Below are 18,559 nucleotides of genomic sequence, written 5' to 3'. Positions count from 1 at the left end.
ACTCTTAGTGCTTTTTTGGCAATGTTGTTACAGTGAGCTCTGGCACTTAGGTCATTGAATATGAGTACTCCAAAGTGTTTGATTGAGTGGGGGTCAGCTACGAGTTCATTACTTCCAAGTATGTATTTAGTATTCTGATTCTTTTTACTAATGTGTAAGACAGAGCATTTGTTGGTTGAGATTTGAAGTTGCCAGTTGTTAGACCATTCTGCTAAATGATCAAGATCCTTCTGAAGGATAGCAATGTTGTCGGTGGTATTAAATAGTTTAACGTCATCAGGAAAGAGAACACAATTGCTTCTAATGTGATTACAAAGATCATTTATGTAGAGTATGAGGATTTGTAATCTGTAAATTGAGTGTAAACTGTTGCAGAAGATGAGGTCTAGGCAATTGTTGAGTCCTGTATTATCAGTAACAAATTGATCTAGTCCTAGACTAGTAATAGCATTATAAAGGGTTGAATGTATGGGTTCAACTGAACATTTGCTTAGGGTTTAGACTTGGGACTTTTTTTTAAGTTTAGACTTGGGACTTCATGTGGTGTTGTGGCAAAGGCACTAACCCTCCCAGATATCCCTCCCCACCATTTGCTAGGCAAATTTCCTACTCCACCAGAGAAAAAGAAGGAAGTGGTGTGTTTCCTACCCCTCCCTTTCCCAGTTCAATCATTATAGAAAACAGCAGTCCTCTCTTCCACCCGGGTTATCTTTGGACAATCCTTCTGGGTTGTTAAGACTGAAACTGCCAATCTGCAAAGGACCAATTGAAAGAGGAAGAGGACACATGTTTATCCTGTGCTCATAAACTTCCTTTATCTGTTCCTAACCTCCTTTGAAACTTCTGAGCAATTGTGTGTGTGTGGTGGTGGGGGAGACATTCTGCTGATGCACAGAGAGATACTGCACAAATCTCTCCTTTGGTTCTAAAAGTGAATTTAGAGAGTTAGGCATAGCCTAACTTTTTGTTGTTGCAAACCATCCAGAGTCACATAGATAAAATGAGGTGAGTGTATAAACATTTTGAATAAGTACATATATTTATTTAGTGTAGTTTCCCAGTATGATTTTGATTGTTTATTTAGTATCATATGACTACCATTAAGTGTTGTATCCAGTGGTGGGCTGCTGAGAGTTCCCAGGGGTTTGGTAGAACCTCTAGCTAAGATTATGTGCATCCCCAAATCCTTCTCCTAGCTGGCCTTGCTCATCCTGCCCCTCCCTTCCAGGTGTCCCTAAACAACCTGTTTTGGATGCACCTAAGTACAGGGCATGAATGGAAGCTCAGGGAGGTCAAAAAGCAGGCCTATCCAAAGTTCGGGAAGGCCAGAAACGTGGCTGTTTCCAGCCTCGGAGAGCCTACAGAGCCTGGGGAGTCCATTTTTACCGTCCCAGAGGCTCTAAAAAAACCTTGGGAGTCTTGGGAGGGCAACCCCTCCCCCACATACACTGAAGCTGACTAGGCCACAGCCACCATGGCCATGCCCACCCAACAACCAGGCAGAGAACCTTTTGCTAAAATTTTTGAAGTCCAGCTCTGGTTTTATCTAATGATTCATGATGAATGTTTTTTACGATGACTATGATACATCTTTTATGTACGCTGCAAGCTTATGCACCAAAGACAAATTTCTTGTGTGTCTAACCATACTTGGACAATAAAGAATTCTCTTCTCTTTTCTTCTCTTCTTCTCTCCTCTCCTCCCTTCCCCTGCACTACACTACCCAATTCCTATTCTATTCTATTCTGTTCTGTTCCTGGAGGTTTTCAAAAATAGAGTCGTATAAGATTTCCTGTTTTGAGTAGGGGGTTGGACTAGAAGACAGCCACTCCAGCCAGGAGTGGGCTTTTGCCTGGACGGGGGGTACGCAGTGGGGTAGCAAAAATGAAGTTCCACCTCAAAGTACCCAATTTGCACTGAAAGATGTTGAAAGAAAATGCAGGGCGTCCTGCATAAGCCATGCCCACAGTGTGGTAGTAAATATTTGGTAACCCTTCACTGCTTCCAGCCCTATGATTCTGTGTGTCTATGATTCTATGTTTTATATAAAGCATCCTTGGTGGGATGGGTCTGAACTGGATCTTAGCCTTCGCTTTGTTAGGAAACAATCAGAAAAAACAATAGTTGGGCTGGATATCAAAAAGTGGAAACCTCCAATTGTCCTTCTTACCTATTCAAAGAGCTGAAGAAGAGGTGTATGAATGACTCCCAGGTCTTTGCAGAAGTATTGCTATATTTAAGAAGAATTTAATTATCCTTTCATTTCATCAAGAAGTTCAGGAGTCTGAACAGTCAAACTTTCATCATTGACATTATACTTTGCATCTTGTATCAATCAAAATCATCCTCTGTTCTGTCCTCATTAATATCTAGAGCCCATTGCTCTGCCAGATCTGATCTTGTTATTTAATTAATTATGTTCTTTAGGTCATCCATCCCTAACCTGGTACTCTTCTGATCACTGGTGTGTTGCTACCAGTTTGCCCCAGTTTGGGCGAACCGGTAGCAGTAGTGGGAGGCTCCGTGCATCCTCCTGGACATCACCATGGAAGGTTCTATGCATGTGCAGACGTGCCATGGGTGAACAAAGCAAGTGTGCCCACACATGTGTTCATAGTTCCAAACCAGTTGCAAAGGTACTAAGTGAAACCCACTACTGCTCCAGATGTGCAATTGTAGAGGTTGTAATCTGAAAGTATCTAAGAGACACCAGAATGACAGAAGGGAAGCTGCAACAGATGCTGAAAATGTAACTGGATGCCAAATTCATGCTGGGATTTGTTGTTGTTTGGTCACTAGGTCATGTCCAACTCTTCCCAACCTCATGAACCATAGTATGTCAGCGCCCCTTATCCTCCACTTTCTCCTGGACTTTGCCCAAATTCATGCCTGCTGCATCTCATCCTCTGTGATCCCCTGCTCCTTTTACCTTCAATCTTTCCTAACTTCAAGGCCTTTTCCAATGACTTCTTTCTTCTCATTTGGTGGCCAAAGTATTTGATCTTAAATATCTGTCATGCTGGATTACTTCTTAATTACTTTTTGGGTTGCTTTCTATACCTTCTTGCTTAATGACTGGTTGCTTAGTGACCATTTGAAGCTACGATGGATACCGCCGCCCCCAAGTTTTGTATAACCCAGTCAGCACACATAAAAATGGGTGAGGGTCTCTTCCCTTTGAGATATGACACCCACCCTTCAATTTCCTGTGCATGCGCAGAGTCCTGGATGAAGCTGTTCTGCCCGGGATCTACCAGCAGGAAGAAATCCTGCAGGAAGGAAAAGATTCCTTCCCGCTGGCAACTCCCAGGAGGGATGGACCACCCCTGCTGCCATGGCCACCACTGCCGTGCAGGAACCCAGCCCCATGACTGCCAGCAAAGTCACTCTGTTTAGTCCTGTGGGGGAGCTGCCAGAAGGAAGAAATCTGGGACTAAACGGGGCGCCTTTGCCTTTGCCGGCAGCCACGGGGCTGGGTTCCTGTGCTGCAGTGGTGGCGGCGATTTCTTCCCGCTGGCAACTCCTGGGTGGGATGGACTGCTGCCAGAACCCAGCACTGTGGCTGATGGAAAAAGCAAAGGCAAAGGCACCCATTTAGTCCCAGATTTCTTCCCTCTGGAAGCTCTGCCATGAGACTCAAAGGAGTGCCTTTGCTGGCAGCCATGGGGCTCGAGCAGGCAGAGCATTGGGCGCATCTCCTAGCTGAGCCAGCACAAGAAGCAGCGCAGAGAGGTGGCCGCCACCCACCACGCTCCTTTTCCAGGCCCATCCTGGAGCATTTTTTCTGCTGGGGGCCACCTCTCCGAGCTGCTTCTTGCGCTGGCTCAGCTAGGAGATGCACCCAGTGCTGTGCCTGCTCGAGCCGCACCGATCCCACTCTGGTTGCATTGGGGCAGCAGGTGCGTCTGCTACCTGAGCCAGCCCTGAGCCAGGAAATGTGCCGAGCAGCTCAAGTTTCTTCTCCAAATGACCCCAGCTGCAGCAGCGGCAGAGGTGCCCTACGCCCGCCAAATGAGTGCTCTGCTCTCTGGCCCCACCTAGCGGTAGGTGCTGCCACTGCTGGCTGGGGCAGCGAGATTTGGCTTCTGCACATGCGCAGAAGCCGAATGTCGCATGCATGATGCATGTACGGCACGTGCATGGTGGGTGGTGATGGAGATGTGAGCGCAACTCCGTTTTTGCCAGTGGAACAACGTTCCATGCTGTCCTGCCAGCAGCCCACCTCTGAAGAAAAGCAAAATGTTAAGATGGCCCCAGACAGAAATGTGGAATGGCTTTGTTGCTTGACTGCAACGGAAGGACCTATATTTCTAGATTGAATTTTGCTCATTTCCTTTCCATTTCCCAAGTTTTTCTTCTATTCCCAAAGTCCTTTCTCACATTCAGTATGTTGCCTTTCTCCACTACAAGTCTATACATATACGTCCAGCCTAGTCAATAAACATACCATTGAGCAAATTCTATTAAGAGCTTGGCCAAGGACCAAAAGACTAATTACACTGTCAGCATGGAGTCATTCTGGGCCTGTTGAGACATGGGCCATGGGGGAGTCAAAGCTGAGCGGATGATGGGAATCTCCTCATCCAGGAAATTCTGGATTGGGATGTGTCATTTTCTCTAGCTCTCTTTCCAATAAACCTGGAAGGTTGAAGTATTCCTGCTCAGGAGCAGTCCTGGGTGCTCAGCTCTTCTGCAGACATTTCACAAACTAGATAATTATCATATTCATTATTAGCACTGATGGAGGGAATGGAATGGAATGGAATGGAATGGAATAGAATAGAATAGAATAGAATAGAATAGAATAGAATAACAGAGTTGGAAGGGATTTTGGAGGACTTTTAGTCTAATCTCTGCTTGGGCAGGAAACTCTATACCACTTTAGACAAATGGTTATCCAACATCTTCTTAAATACTTCCAGTGTTGGAGCTTTTATAACATCTGGATTAATTGTTCTAGCTGTCAGGCAATTTCTCCTTAGTTCTAGGTTGCTTGGGGAGAAGAGTTAAGCAGAAATTTGTTTGTAAGGAGTATGACCCAGTTGCTAGAAGATCTTTTTGGTTTACTCTTCTACCTCCTCCTCTCTGATATGTTTACCTCCGTTCTGTTTTCTTTTTAGAGCAATGCTCCCCATTCCCCAAATTAAATCAATCTTCACTTAATCTCTCCTCCATTAATTATGTTGGTGATTTGATATAATTCTTTATGTGAATTGGTGTTTTCAAGATAGATCGGGGTGCCCAATCCAAGGCCCATGGGCCACATCTGGCCTATAGGGTTCTTAGATATGTCCTTCAGGGCTGGCTTGGAAATATCAAAGGACTGGCCCATACGCGCCCCCCCCCCCCTGCTGCCTGTTTTCAGTCTTCCCTGCCTCCTGACACACTCTGTTGACCAAAAACAGGACATGCAGATGCCCTGTATGGCCTATATTCAGCCTGCAGAGTGCTTTAGGAGGACTGGATTGATTGGATTGCAATTATGTGGCCTTATGTGGCCTGATCTGTATAGAAAACAAGCAACATCCTAAATTAATACACAGTTTAATGGTGGATTTTACATAGTGTAGGCCAATTTAATGTACAATCAAAAATTTACAATTGACAGCTATTTCTATTTACTATCCTGGAAATTTACCTCTGCTATTAGATCTTGTATTATCATGTTATTTATCTGAATAATAAAAATACAATAGTATAAATAGCTTTTCTACCTGGAAAAGCAATTTACTATTAAACAATAGGGTATAAATTTAGTGGAGTATGAAGAATAAGAAATAAATGTTTTCCAGTAACATCTGGTAGAAGAGATAGGAAAATGGTTACAGTAAAAAAAACTGTGGAAAGAAAGAGCCTGGCCATGCCCATCCCCCAGCCAACACACACACACACACACACACACACACCTTTGAGGTCAAACACAACCATGATGCAGCCATCAATGAAATCAAGTTGGACACCCCTGATGAAGATATTGTAGGTCTGGGCTATCAAACTCATGGGCCACAAAATGGATGTATCATGTTCTGTCCACGCCTATGTCCAGTTTAGCAACGGGGAGAAAAATACCAAAACATGATGTGACAATGCCATAATGCGAGTTTGACATTCCTGCTGTAGATTCTCTCTATTACAATCTATCCTTAGCATGTTATTTCAATTCTCTCAATGATGAGTTCATCACAACGGTAACTGAGTCCAATAATCTTATCGCTGGTAGTCCTATTCTTCTTTTCTTTCCACCTTTCCTAGTACTACTGCCCTCTCCAAAGAGATAGATCTTCACACCATGTATCTAAAGCAGAAGAATTTGAACCTGGTCATTTGAGCCTTGAATGAACCCTGGATTGATATCTTCAATGACATATTGGTTTGTTTACACGACTGCCCACAGTATTCTCTGACAGAACAGAACAATTCACCACAGTCAACTTTTTATCACCGACTCACCACGGCCAACTCATCGCAGGACAACTCACCATGACCAACTTGCTGCAGGACAACTGATTGTGGGGCAGTTTAACAATTCAATTTAATTATTCAAAACAAATATTATTTTTTTAAAAAAATGTCATTCACATTTCATTCTGTTTCTCCTTTTGTATCGTTTCTTTAATGACTCCTTTCTATAATTTCTATGATATTACTGTAACTCTCATCCTACGATGAGTTGTCCATGGCAAATTGGGCATGGCAGGGTGGCTATGGTGAGTTGGCTGTGGGGAATTGCCATAGACCCTTCTCAGGAGTTTTCTCAAATACCAAAGCTGAAATTTGTACTTTAATTTAAAATTTTCCATTTCCTTTTTTTTCATTTTCCCAGCTTCATTTGTCCTAAGATTCCTGCATGTTTTATGGGAATCTTTAGACATTCAAATGTTTTCCCTACTGGTCCTATAGGTGTGGCTTGATGGGCATGGCTTGGTAGTGGGGTCATATGACTTAATGGCTGTGGCCAACTTGACATCACTCATAGTAAGATGGTGCGGCACTACCCCACCAAGCCACGTTCACAAAGGTGATAGAAAATTTTAGCCAAGTCTTCTAGCATTCAACCTGGCTGCTTTTCACCTCCTTCTCATGTTTGTGTATGAACCAAAGAAGGAGGAGAGAAAAAGTGAATGGGAGGGGTGGGGTGAGACCTGTCATTGGTGCTGTTTTCCTGTTCTCCAAACTGTGCAGAATTGCCACCACCAGTTCTATAAAACTTGTCCAAACTTGCTGAATTTCACCACTGGTCTAGGAGCTAAATGGGGAGCCTTTTTAAATTGAAATGGAAAAATTGTTTTCTTTCCTTTAATTCATAGAATGTGATTTCCATTCTGCACTTGAAGTTGCAAATGGTTTATTTCACTAATTTTGTGGATATTGATTGATTGATTGATTGATTGATTGATTGGATTTGTATGCCTAGACTGTTTCCAAAGTTCCCAATATTCCCATTGTGGGAATTAAACTCCCCATGAGTTTTGCCGTGAGGCATGTTATTCCACTTCAACTTGAAGTGCCTGGAACAATAGAAAAGGACTTTTGAATGGGTCATTGACTCCCTTGTGTTAAAACTTGCTTCATTTGAATATCGCTTTGGCCTGTTTCCTCATGAGGATGATAATTATCTAGTTTGTGAAAGGTCTGCAGTAGGAGGAGCAGAAGAGCAGATCTCTTCTGCAGACATTTCACAAACTTGATCATTATCATCTTCATTATCAACACTGATAGATAGTGGTCACATCATTGATAGATCTCTTCTGTGTGCTTTCCTTCCATTCCTTCTTTTGATTCTTGCCCTGGAGTCATCCTTCCTAGATAGTACAAACAGATTTAGATAAAAGAGGAGCAAAAAAAAAAAAAAAGAAGACCCACAATGTCTCTTTCATGACCTGCACTCCTGTTTTGGCCCCAGCAGTAAGAAGTGGCTATCAATTAAAGATGTTCCGAAGAACTGGTTTGGCTAGTTTCAAGCAGGATGTCAGAAGGCTAAAAGATTGTTTCAGTGAGAAACAATGACAACTACGCACCCACCAAGCTATGCGGTTAAGAGATTTCTTCCCAGGGCAATATCTAAAAGGCATATGATTCAAATACTCTGCTGGGGCTGAGCAGGTCTGAACTTGGTTCTGTCATGGGAAGCACAGGCTGACATTCTTCTTGAGCTCCTTAAAAGGAAAACTAAGGTAAAGGTGAACTGAGGTTTAAGACAGGATATATCTGGGTTCAGCACACAAGATCTATGCCTAGAAACTGGAGACTGTTTGTTGCATACAAACTTTAAAGAAATTGCTACCCTTTGTTTCACCTTCTGATATTCAAGCTGGAGTTCCACCCTGTCTTATATTTTGTGAACCCTGAAATAAGCACTTGGCCTTATTGACATGCACTCAAAAAGGTTATTATTAGGGGGTATCTTATTTAGGGAGGAAACAGGATACCATACTTTATAATTTCAGGCTCAATCCCTTCTTCTGTAATTTCTTTCAGAAATAACTTGCCAAACCATCATGGATTTGATTTTGGTTCAGAAGGCAGTATGATTTCAGCCATTGTGGTTCACAAATCATAATTCATTATTTAGTACTACATTGGGAAACTTCAGCCAGTTGTACTTCATTCAACAAGCCATAGTAAAACAAATCATAGCTTAATCAATTTTTGAACTAAGATTATATTAAATATTATGTTGATCTTTTTTATCTTCTTGAATATCTTTTTGTAGGTGAGGTCTTCAGAACTGAACACAGTACTCCAAATGTGGTCTCACCAGCACTCTATACAGCGGGATCACAATCTCCGTCTTCCTGCTTGTTATACCTCTAGCTATGCAGCCAAGCATTCTACTTGCTTTCGCTACCACCTGACCACACATATACATATACATATACATATACATATACATATACATATACATATACATATACATATACATATACATATACATATACATATACATATACATATACATATACATATACATATACATATACATATACATCATATACATATACATATACATCATATACATATACATATACATATACATATACATATACATATACATATACATATACATATACATATACATATACATATACATATACATATACATATACATATACATATACATATACATACGTGTGTGTGTATTTATATGTATATTGTTTACATCTATACCTCTGTGTGTGTGTGTGTGTGTGTATGTGTGTGTGTATGGAAGTCAGGTTCCCCTTATTAGCTATCTAGCATTCAATATTTGTCCCCTTGTTCTGTACATGTGTTGTGATTAGAAATATTGAATTAGGATGTTTAAAATAATTGCATTTATTCTTAAATCTCTCTCTCTTTCCTTCCCTCTCTCTCCCACTTCATCTCCCTTTCATTTCTGGCTCTATCTGTCCATCTCTTCCTCTCTCTTTCTTCCCTCTCTCTTAGACTCATACATATGCAAACACAAAATATTTTAAAAAGTATTTTAAAATACATTTCTGCATTATGTAGTCATTTTAATTGTGTAATATAATCTTTAACAAAATTCTGAGAAAAAATAATCTCTATTTCCCTTTTGTTTTTAACTGTGGTTTATTTTTTTCTCCCCTTTTTTGATATTTTGTCTGTTCAATTAAAAAAGAAAAAGGAAGGAAAGGAAATAGATCAGGAAGAAGAGAGTTGACTGCCTGATCTGAAGTTCATGTGCTTCACTCAGAAGTAATTCTGCAAGATTGGAGGGAGCTGCTCTTAGATTTGATCTCCCTCCTCCTGAATTTCCCTGGAGTTGAAAGCATTTAAGTCACAATTCCCTTTCAAAGCTTTGTTTTCTGAGATAAGGTACAAGCAACCCTCGATTTACGATGAGCCCTAAATCTTTGTTGCTAAGCGAGATAGTTGTCAACTGAGTTTTGCCTTATTTTATAAGCTTTTTTTGCCACAGGCAAATTACTGTAGTTGCTAAGGTAGTACTGGTAGTCCTCGACTTACAACAGTTCACCTAGTGATTGTTCAAAGTTACAACAGCATTAAAAAAAGTGACATGAGTTTTTTCCCCACTTATGACTTTTGCAGCACCCCCATGATCATCTAGTGTACCTTCAGACACCTGACAACTGACTCATTTTTATAATTGTTGCAATGTCCTAGGGTCATGCGATCACCTTTTGTGACTTTCTGGCAAGCAAAGTCAATGGGGAAGCCAGATTCACTTAACAGACATGTTACTAATTTAACAACTGCAGTAATTCACTTAACAAATGTGGCAAGAAAAAGGATAGAAAACTCATTGAACAATTTTCTCACTTAGCAACATAAATTTCAGGCTCAGTTGTGGTTGAAAGTTGAGGACTACCTGTAAATGAATATGGCTTCCCCATTCACTTTGCTTCTCAGAAGTTCACCAAAAGGGATCACATGACTCTTGGGATGCAATGATCATAAATACATGCCAGTTCCCAAGTGTCTGAATTTGGATCATGTGACCATGAGGATGTTGCAGTGGTTGTAAGGGTGAAAAACAGTCATAAATTCCTTTTTTTCAATGGCATTGTAACTTCAAATGGTAATTTATTGAATAGTAATAAGTTGAAGACTACCTGTGCTTTGGAATTAAATTAAATCAAATCCAGAACCAGGTAAAAGTATCATGTCCTGCACAGAATAGTTAATGTCACAATCCCTCCCCTATAGAAACCAGAAAACTTATGTTGCCCTCAGTAAAGGGCTGCAAAAGTTTTTACTACCACACTGCGAGTATGGCTTATTTTGTGGGTGTGGCTTGCCGGCCATGTGACCTTGTGGGAGTGGCTTGATGATCATGTGACTGGGGAGTGGCTTATAGGTCATGTGACTGGCTTAAAGGTGGCCAACCTGACGTCACTCACATCAAGAGTTTGGGTTAGAATTAGGGTGCCTGGCCTCTCCTCGCCTCAAAGAAATAAAATTTCCCTGTCTATTTACTATTACTGAACATCCAAAATACACTATTTAATTCTATGTACAGGCGGTGGACAAAAAAATGGAAATACCTTGAAAAATCATCAAAATATCTTTTAATATGGTGTTGGTCCACCTTTTGTGGCAAATACAGCCTCAATTCTCCGAGGTATTGATTCATACAAATTGTGAATTTTTCCAAAGGAATTTTAGCCCATTCTTCAGTGAAAGCACCCTCCACTTCTTTTAGAGATGATGGGGGTGGAAATCGACTTCTTACTTCAATCTTTAAAATCGGCCATAAATGCTCAATAATGTTGAGGTCTGGTGATTTTGGTGGCCAGATGAGATGCTGAACTTCATTAGAATATTCCTCATGCCATTCTTTAACACTTTTTACTCTATTGATGGCATCCCCCTCTGGAAACAGTTCTTGAACCATAGAATGAATTTGGTCGGCCAAAATTCCTAAATAGTGATGGCTATTAATTCTTCCATGAAAGGAAATCATTGGCCCAGCGGATTTCCAAGAAATAGCACCCCAGATCATCACTGAACCCTCATCATGTTTGATGGTTGGGAGAAGGCAGTCTGGATGAAATGATTCTTTTGGCTGTCTCCAGACGTAAACACGGCCGGAGGTCGGAAAAAGGGTAAATGATGATTCATCAGAGAAAATCACATTTTGCCACCGCTCGAGGGACCATTTCTGGTGGTTTCTACACCACTCTAAACGCTTTGAAACATTTGTCTTTGAGAGCAGAAGTTTTCTAATTGCAGGTCTTCTGTGGAATCCAGATTTGTGAAGCTCCCTTCAAACAGTTTTTGTGGAAACTGGGTTCTGTATGTGTCTATTGAGCTCTGCAGTGATTTTAGGAGCTGTGGTCTTGCGATCCACTCTAACAATTAGCTTTAGAGTTTGACGGTCTCTCTCAAGCAACTTCGACTTTCAACCAGACCTGTGCTTGGCTGAGGACGTTTTCCCTTCTCTTTCAAAAGCAGTCATTATTTTTGAGACATTACCTCTTGAAACGCCAAATGTTCAGGCACTTTCTGTTACACTAGTGCCTGCCATTTGAGCACCAACAATTTGGCCTCTTTGAAAGTCTGAGAGGTCTGTCATTTTGAGAACGTTATAACCAATTTCCTTAAATTTCTCTTTTTAAAAAGGTAGTTTTTTAAAAAATCACATAGCAGACTTTTTTTAAAAAAAACATTAAAATATGTCAAGTTTTGATTGATTTGAACATGTTCAAACATTATGATGCCAAAAAGTCAAGTGTTTCCATTTCTTTGTCTACCCCTGCATATATGCCATATGTGTACATACATATCACACACAGGCACATTATCTACTATATAAACTGTATGTGTATGTACACACATGCATACATGCACAGCTCTTCTAAAATTATACACATCTACCCTCATTTACTGCCATAAGAAAAACATACCCATAGCCCAGAAGGGGGGGAAAGGAAAAAAAATTAAAAAATTTCCTACCAGTTCGGTGCTCCTGTCCAAACTTTTTCTACTGGTTCTGCATACCTGACTGTACCTGTAGGAGCCATCACTGGTTGCCCTGCTGCAAACCACATTTCAAATCAAAGACCACATTTCAAATCTCATTATTTTCACCTCCCCATTTGCATTTTGGAGAGGTCCCTGAATGAATTTGGAACCCTAAATAAATGAAGGCAATGTACTCATAGCAAGATGGAAAGCTCTCTGCTCCCCAAATGCTATTCAAATTATCCAGCTCCACCTCTCCTTCATCCAATGGCTCATTGAATACAAAGCAGTGGTGGGTTGCTGCTGCCTTTTCAAAATAGTTTGCCCAAACCAGTGGCAGAACTTGTCCCTGTTCACCAAACCGGCAGTGATGGCCAGCTGGCGATGCCCCCAAACTGATCCTCTGGTCACCACTCCTCGAAAGTGGGTGGCAAAGAACCCTCTGCACACGCAGAGGGTCATTTGCACGATGTAATGATGCAATATGAACTGGTAGGGAAGGTAAGTGGAATCCAAGGCAGCCCACATTTTTTTTCATGTTCGAGGGAAGAAACACTGTGCGAATTGTAGGCTACACATTTTTCTCCCAGCAAGCTCAGTAAAAAAAGGGACAAATAACAAGCATCTTGTTGCCTTCAGTCTTATTCTTGCTTCAGCTACCCACATTCTGTGTGCCTGACTATCGCCTACCTCCCTGGATGCAATTCAGAGCCTCCTTGTTCCCTGGACAGAAATTCCTCTCATTCTTTCCTGGCTTTTCCTTGAGAAAATAAATCTCACAAATACATATGTGCACACATGTGCGCTTGTGTACAAACACACACACACTTTGAGCAGCTGGCCTAGCTGCCAAGAAGGAATGGAACAGAGATCAGGCTTTGTCTGTGCTGTTCTAGTGTCAACACCCCCAGTTTGGGTGATTTTACTGATATGAAAGAAATGGATTTGCGCTGTTCCCTTTCCCCCTAACAAAATGCTGGATTTTAGATAGTTAGTTCTTGACTTACAACCACAAACAAGCCCAGAATTTTCATTACTAAACAAGACAGATATTCAGTGAGTGTTCATCCCTTTGGGGTTGTTTTTTTGCCATAGTTGTTAACTGAATCACTGTAGTTGTTAAGCTACTAACATGTTAGTTAAGGGACTCTGACTTCTCCATTGATTTTGCTTGTTGGAAGATCCTGCAAAAGAAGATGACATAGCCCTGGGACCAGGGGTGAAATGCTCCTGGTTCGCTCATGCCTATCGGTTGTTGGAGAGCTGGTTGCGAAGGGAGTGTGAGGCTCGGTCCACCTGTCCGGGCACTATCATTTGTGTTCTTTTACCGTTTTCACATGCGCAAAGCCTTCTGTGCATGCACAGAAGATAAAAGAACCCAAATGGTGGTGTGCGGGTGGGTGGTGGAGCCCCACATTCCCTTTGCAACCAGCTTTCTGATGAACAATAGGCATGAGCAAACCAAGAGCATTTCACCCTCTGCACAGGACACCGCAACTATCATAAATACATGCCAGCTGTCAAGCAACTGAATTTTGATCATGTGACCATGGAGATGCTGCAATGGTCTTAAATGTGAAAAATGGTCATAAGGCACTTTTTTTTTTTCAATGTGCTTCAAACAGTCAGGACAGTTGTAAGTCAATCACTAGTGGCATATGCTATAGATCCCCAGTTCAAGTTTATTTATTTATTAGAGTTGAAAGGGACCTTGCAGGTCATCAAGTTCAACCCCCTGCTCAAGCAGGAAACCCTACACCTCCCCAGCCAGATGGCAGTCCAATCTCCTCTTGAATGGGTCAAGAGTTGGGGTGTTCACAACCTCCGCTGGCAGGCTATTCCATTGGTTGATCGCTCTGATGGTCAGGAAGTTCTTCCTTATTTCCAGGTTGAATCTCTCCTTGGTCAGCTTCCATCCTCGTCTGGCCCACTGGTGCCCTGGAATATATTGTGACACCCTCCTCTCTGTGGCAACCCCTTAAGTACCTGTATACCACTATCATGTCCCCCCTGGCTTTTCTCTTCACTAGATTATCCTTGCCTTGTTCCTGCAACCTCTCTTTGTATGTCTTGGTTTCTAATCATTTTGGTTGCTCTATTCTCTACTTTTTCCAGAGTTTCTATGTCTCTTTTGAAGTGTGGTGACCAGAACTGAATGCAATACTCCAGGTAAGATCTGATTAGGGCATTATAGAGTGGTATTAATACCTCCCAAGTCTTGGAGTGTATCCCCCTGTTGATGCAGCTTAAGAATGTGTTGGCATTTTTAGCTACTGCTGCACACTGCTGGCTCATATTTAGTTGATTATCCACCAAGACTCTGAGATCTCTTTCACAATCACTAATGTTAAGTGAGGTTCCTCCCAGCTTGTATGCGGGTCTAGGTTTTTTTTACCCAGGTGAAGGACTTTGCTCTTCTTGATGTTGAACAGCATTTTGTTAGTATAGGCCCACAATGATAATCTATCTAGGTCTTTCTGTATTTTGAGCCTATCCTCTAGGGTGTTGGCTACCTCCGCCAGCTTGGTGTTATCTGCAATTTGATTAGTCCCCACTCCATTCCCTCATCTAGGTCATTAATGAAAATATTGAAGAGCACAAGGCCCACGACTGAACCCTGTGGTATCTCACTGTCTACTTCCTTCCATGTGGATTTGGAGCTGTTGAGGACAACTTGTTGGGTGCAGTTGGTCAACCAACTATTTATCCATCTACATTTGTTATAATCTACCCAGTTTTTTCTACTTTGTGTATTAGGCGATTATGATCTACTTTATCAAAAACCTTTCTGAAGTCCAAGTATATTAGTTCTACAGCATTGCATTCCAGTAGTTCCAGTAATTTCCACAAGAGAACCTTCCCCTTGGAACATTGTGGTACTGTTGACAACTTTCCATCTTTTCAAAATAGACAAGGTTGAGAAACAGGCAGGGCACAGATTCCAGAATTGTCCTTCACCTGCCCTGGGGCAGAAAAACTGAACCTTGAAAGCCTCCAAATTCCTCTCTTCCCACTTTCCACAAAAACTCAATCATAGCAGAGTCTTTCTCAGATTCTTACTCCTGATTTTGTCTTTCTCAGGCCTATACCTTCTTTTCCAAAAGCCCCCACCATGATTATCAGTTTTTTCCAGGGAAGAAATGCTGTCAGTTCGGCCGGATTCAGCCGGGGTGGCGCAGCAGGTAGAGTGCTGTACTGCAGGCCACTGAAGCTGACTTGTAGATCTGAAGGTCAGCGGTTCAAATCTCATCACCGGCTCAAGGTTGACTCAGCCTTCCATCCTTCCGAGGTGGGTAAAATGAGGACCCGGATTGTGGGGGCAATAGCCTAGCTCTGTTAAAAAAGTGCCATTTATTTATTTATTTTATTTATTCAATTTTTATGCCGCCCTTCTCCTTAGACTCAGGGCGGCTTACAACATGTTAGCAATATTATTGCTAACATGTTGTAAGCCGCCCTGAGTCTAAGGAGAAGGGCAGCATAAAAATAAAATAAAATAAAATAAAATAAAATGAAATGAAATGAAATGAAATGAAATGAAATGAAATGAAATGAAATGAAATGAAATGAAATAAAATAAAATAAAATAAAATAAAATAAAATAAAATAAAATAAAATAAAATAAAATAAAATAAAATAAAATAGAAATGAAATAGAAATGAAATAGAAATGAAATGAAATGAAATGAAATGAAATAATGAAATGAAATAAATAAAATAAATAAAATAAATAAAATAAATAAAATAAATAAAATAAATAAAATAAATAAAATAAATAAAATAAATAAAATAAATAAAATAAATAAAATAAATAAAATAAATAAAATAAATAAAATAAATAAAATAAATAAAATAAATAAACAAAACAAAACAAAACAAAACAAAACAAAACAAAACAAAACAAAACAAAACAAAACAAAACAAAACAAAACAAAACAAAACAAAACAAAACAAAACAAAACAAAACAAAACAAAACAAAACAAAACAAAACAAAACAAAACAAAACAAAACAAAACAAAACAAAACAAAACAAAACAAAACAAAACAATACCAGTACTGGCAGCCATTAGTGGTTCAGAGAACTGGTAGCACCAGCAGTGCGGAGTCCTGTCCACCCATCTGCATATCACCATTTTGTTTTTTTAATCCTCTGAGCATGCACAAAGCCTCCTGCACCTGTACAGTGAGTGAAAAACTGCATACAACAGTGGTGCGCAGCTGAACCACTAGGGAAGTAGTAGATTTCATCCCCGGTTTTCTCCTTTTCTCATTTCCAAAGTCAGATTTGTAGCCAGAATAGAAAACCATAGAAAAAAAATGTTTGCTATAGCTACCAAACAACTGATATCTCTTTAGCCACAAAAAGCCCCCTGGACAAATCAGAAACAGATCCAAGTCCCTGCTTGGTTGCAGAACGAGTCTCTGGAGAGGGGCGGCATACAAATCCAATAAATAAAGAAATAAATAAATAAATAAAATTCCTAAACCAAACCTATTTCTCTTCAGAGTCTCTAGAAGAGTAAAGAGTGACTATGCGTGACTGAGGAAAGGGAAATAAAAGAAAGCAATTACCTTGTAAGGAAACCCCTTTCACCTCAAGTGGATGTTTCCTGCACGGGGAGCTTTCTTGATGAATCGTTCCCCACAAGACAGTTCATTTCTCGGCTGGAAGTTCACGTGTTATGACTGATTTGCCAGCGTTCTTTTCTGTGCGCCACCAGAAAGGCTGAAGGGAGGTGATAAAAACTCTCCCTTTCACATGGTGTGTTGTTGTTGGAACAGTCCAGACAAAAGGCTCCACGTTTCCTTCCTGTGGACCAGCCCAGCGCAAGCTGTTGGCTGCCCCAGTAGCTGGGTCAAGCCATTGAAACAATGACTAGTTTCCTGTCTGGAGGACCAAGCTGTGGGTCTTGGCTGGTGTAGACATTCCAGAAGTCAAGTGCTTTTTCCAGTTCCTTCCTCCTCTTCCTCAGGGCCTTAAAATCTGGTGTGTAAGGCCTTTGGTTGGAGGGGAAAGATGACATATGTGCTGCTATGCACTAATGCCACACATCGGCCCACACCATCTACCAGCCAAACACAAGGAGACGAACCAGCCCCTAACTATAAAAGAGAAAGGTAGGATAATTCTCGTTTCCCAGACAGACTCTTATCAGTGGCCAGACCCATAAAAAAACCAAGCAGGCAATTCAAACTGGTTTCCTTCCTATTGTTTCCCTGACCCACTAAAAAGCAGATTTCAAATCCTTCTGATTTCTGGATTGCCCCCAGCAGCCTTTCTTTTACACATCCCCTCAGTTGTGTAGGCATTTGTGTCTCGTTGCACAGTTGCAAAACATTGCTTGGCGATTCTTCACATTAGCAGTTAATTTAAAATAATAAACTTTGTTTTTAAAGAAAATCTGTTTTATCGAGGATTCACTTCCTTCCTGAATATCAAACTGGTTCTATTTAAATGCACATTCTAAATATTTTCAGAATCTCAGCCCTCTCCTCCCCAACAAAGCTGCCTTTTGCAATTAAGTGACTGACAAATTCACCATCGGGTCAATTGTAAGCTTTAATTGAAACAGCTTACATTCTGCAAGGATACTTCATCAAACAGCATCAAACATCGACATCTGCCTGTCCCAGATCTTTGAAAAGGACTTGGTAGATGGATAAAAATACCACATTTGATTTGAACATCTGCCTGACTGTGCAATGAACCATCATATCCCCATCAAACATCCATATCTGACTACCCCAGGTGCTTGGGAAGAACTCAATACCATAGGATAAAAATATCAAATCCACTCTGAATATCTATATATTCACTTCCAAATTCAACTCCTGGGTTGTTATTGTTTGCACAAGCTGCATTTTTAACCTAGTTGAAATTTTTCTGCAGAAATGCAAGGGTGTTTTCAGTTGCAATTCCAACCGACAATGGCACCGCCCAGAGTCAAATAGGTGGCTATAAAGTGGAACTGGGGACTAAACCAAGTTGCTCCCAGTTTGGCCCAATTCTGTGAATTGGTAGTAGTGGTGGCAGGAGGCTCCACCCATCCGCCCGGGACACTTCTGCACAGAGAAGACAGAGTGTGGGAGAACTAGTAGAAATAGGTTTTAGAACCCACTACTGAACTA

At 40.9% G+C, this 18,559-nt stretch overlaps 1 protein-coding gene across 2 annotated transcripts in view; it reads right to left on the bottom strand.

Moving 5' to 3' along the window:
* ADCY4 (adenylate cyclase 4) overlaps window positions 1-17,120 on the bottom strand; it is an 80,870-nt gene extending 63,750 nt beyond the window's left edge. For both annotated transcript variants that reach the window (XM_070727189.1, XM_070727188.1), the window contains exon 1: window positions 17,003-17,120. The gene's annotated coding sequence lies outside the window, so the exon portion shown is untranslated. The remainder of the gene's footprint in view (window positions 1-17,002) is intronic.
* Between the last annotated feature and the right edge of the window lie 1,439 nt (window positions 17,121-18,559).

Source organism: Erythrolamprus reginae, chromosome Z (genome assembly GCF_031021105.1).
Source record: "Erythrolamprus reginae isolate rEryReg1 chromosome Z, rEryReg1.hap1, whole genome shotgun sequence".
Classification (NCBI taxonomy): Eukaryota; Metazoa; Chordata; class Lepidosauria; order Squamata; family Dipsadidae; genus Erythrolamprus; species Erythrolamprus reginae.
Note: the sequence above shows the minus strand (reverse complement) of the source record. Positions and strands in the feature narration are given on the sequence as shown.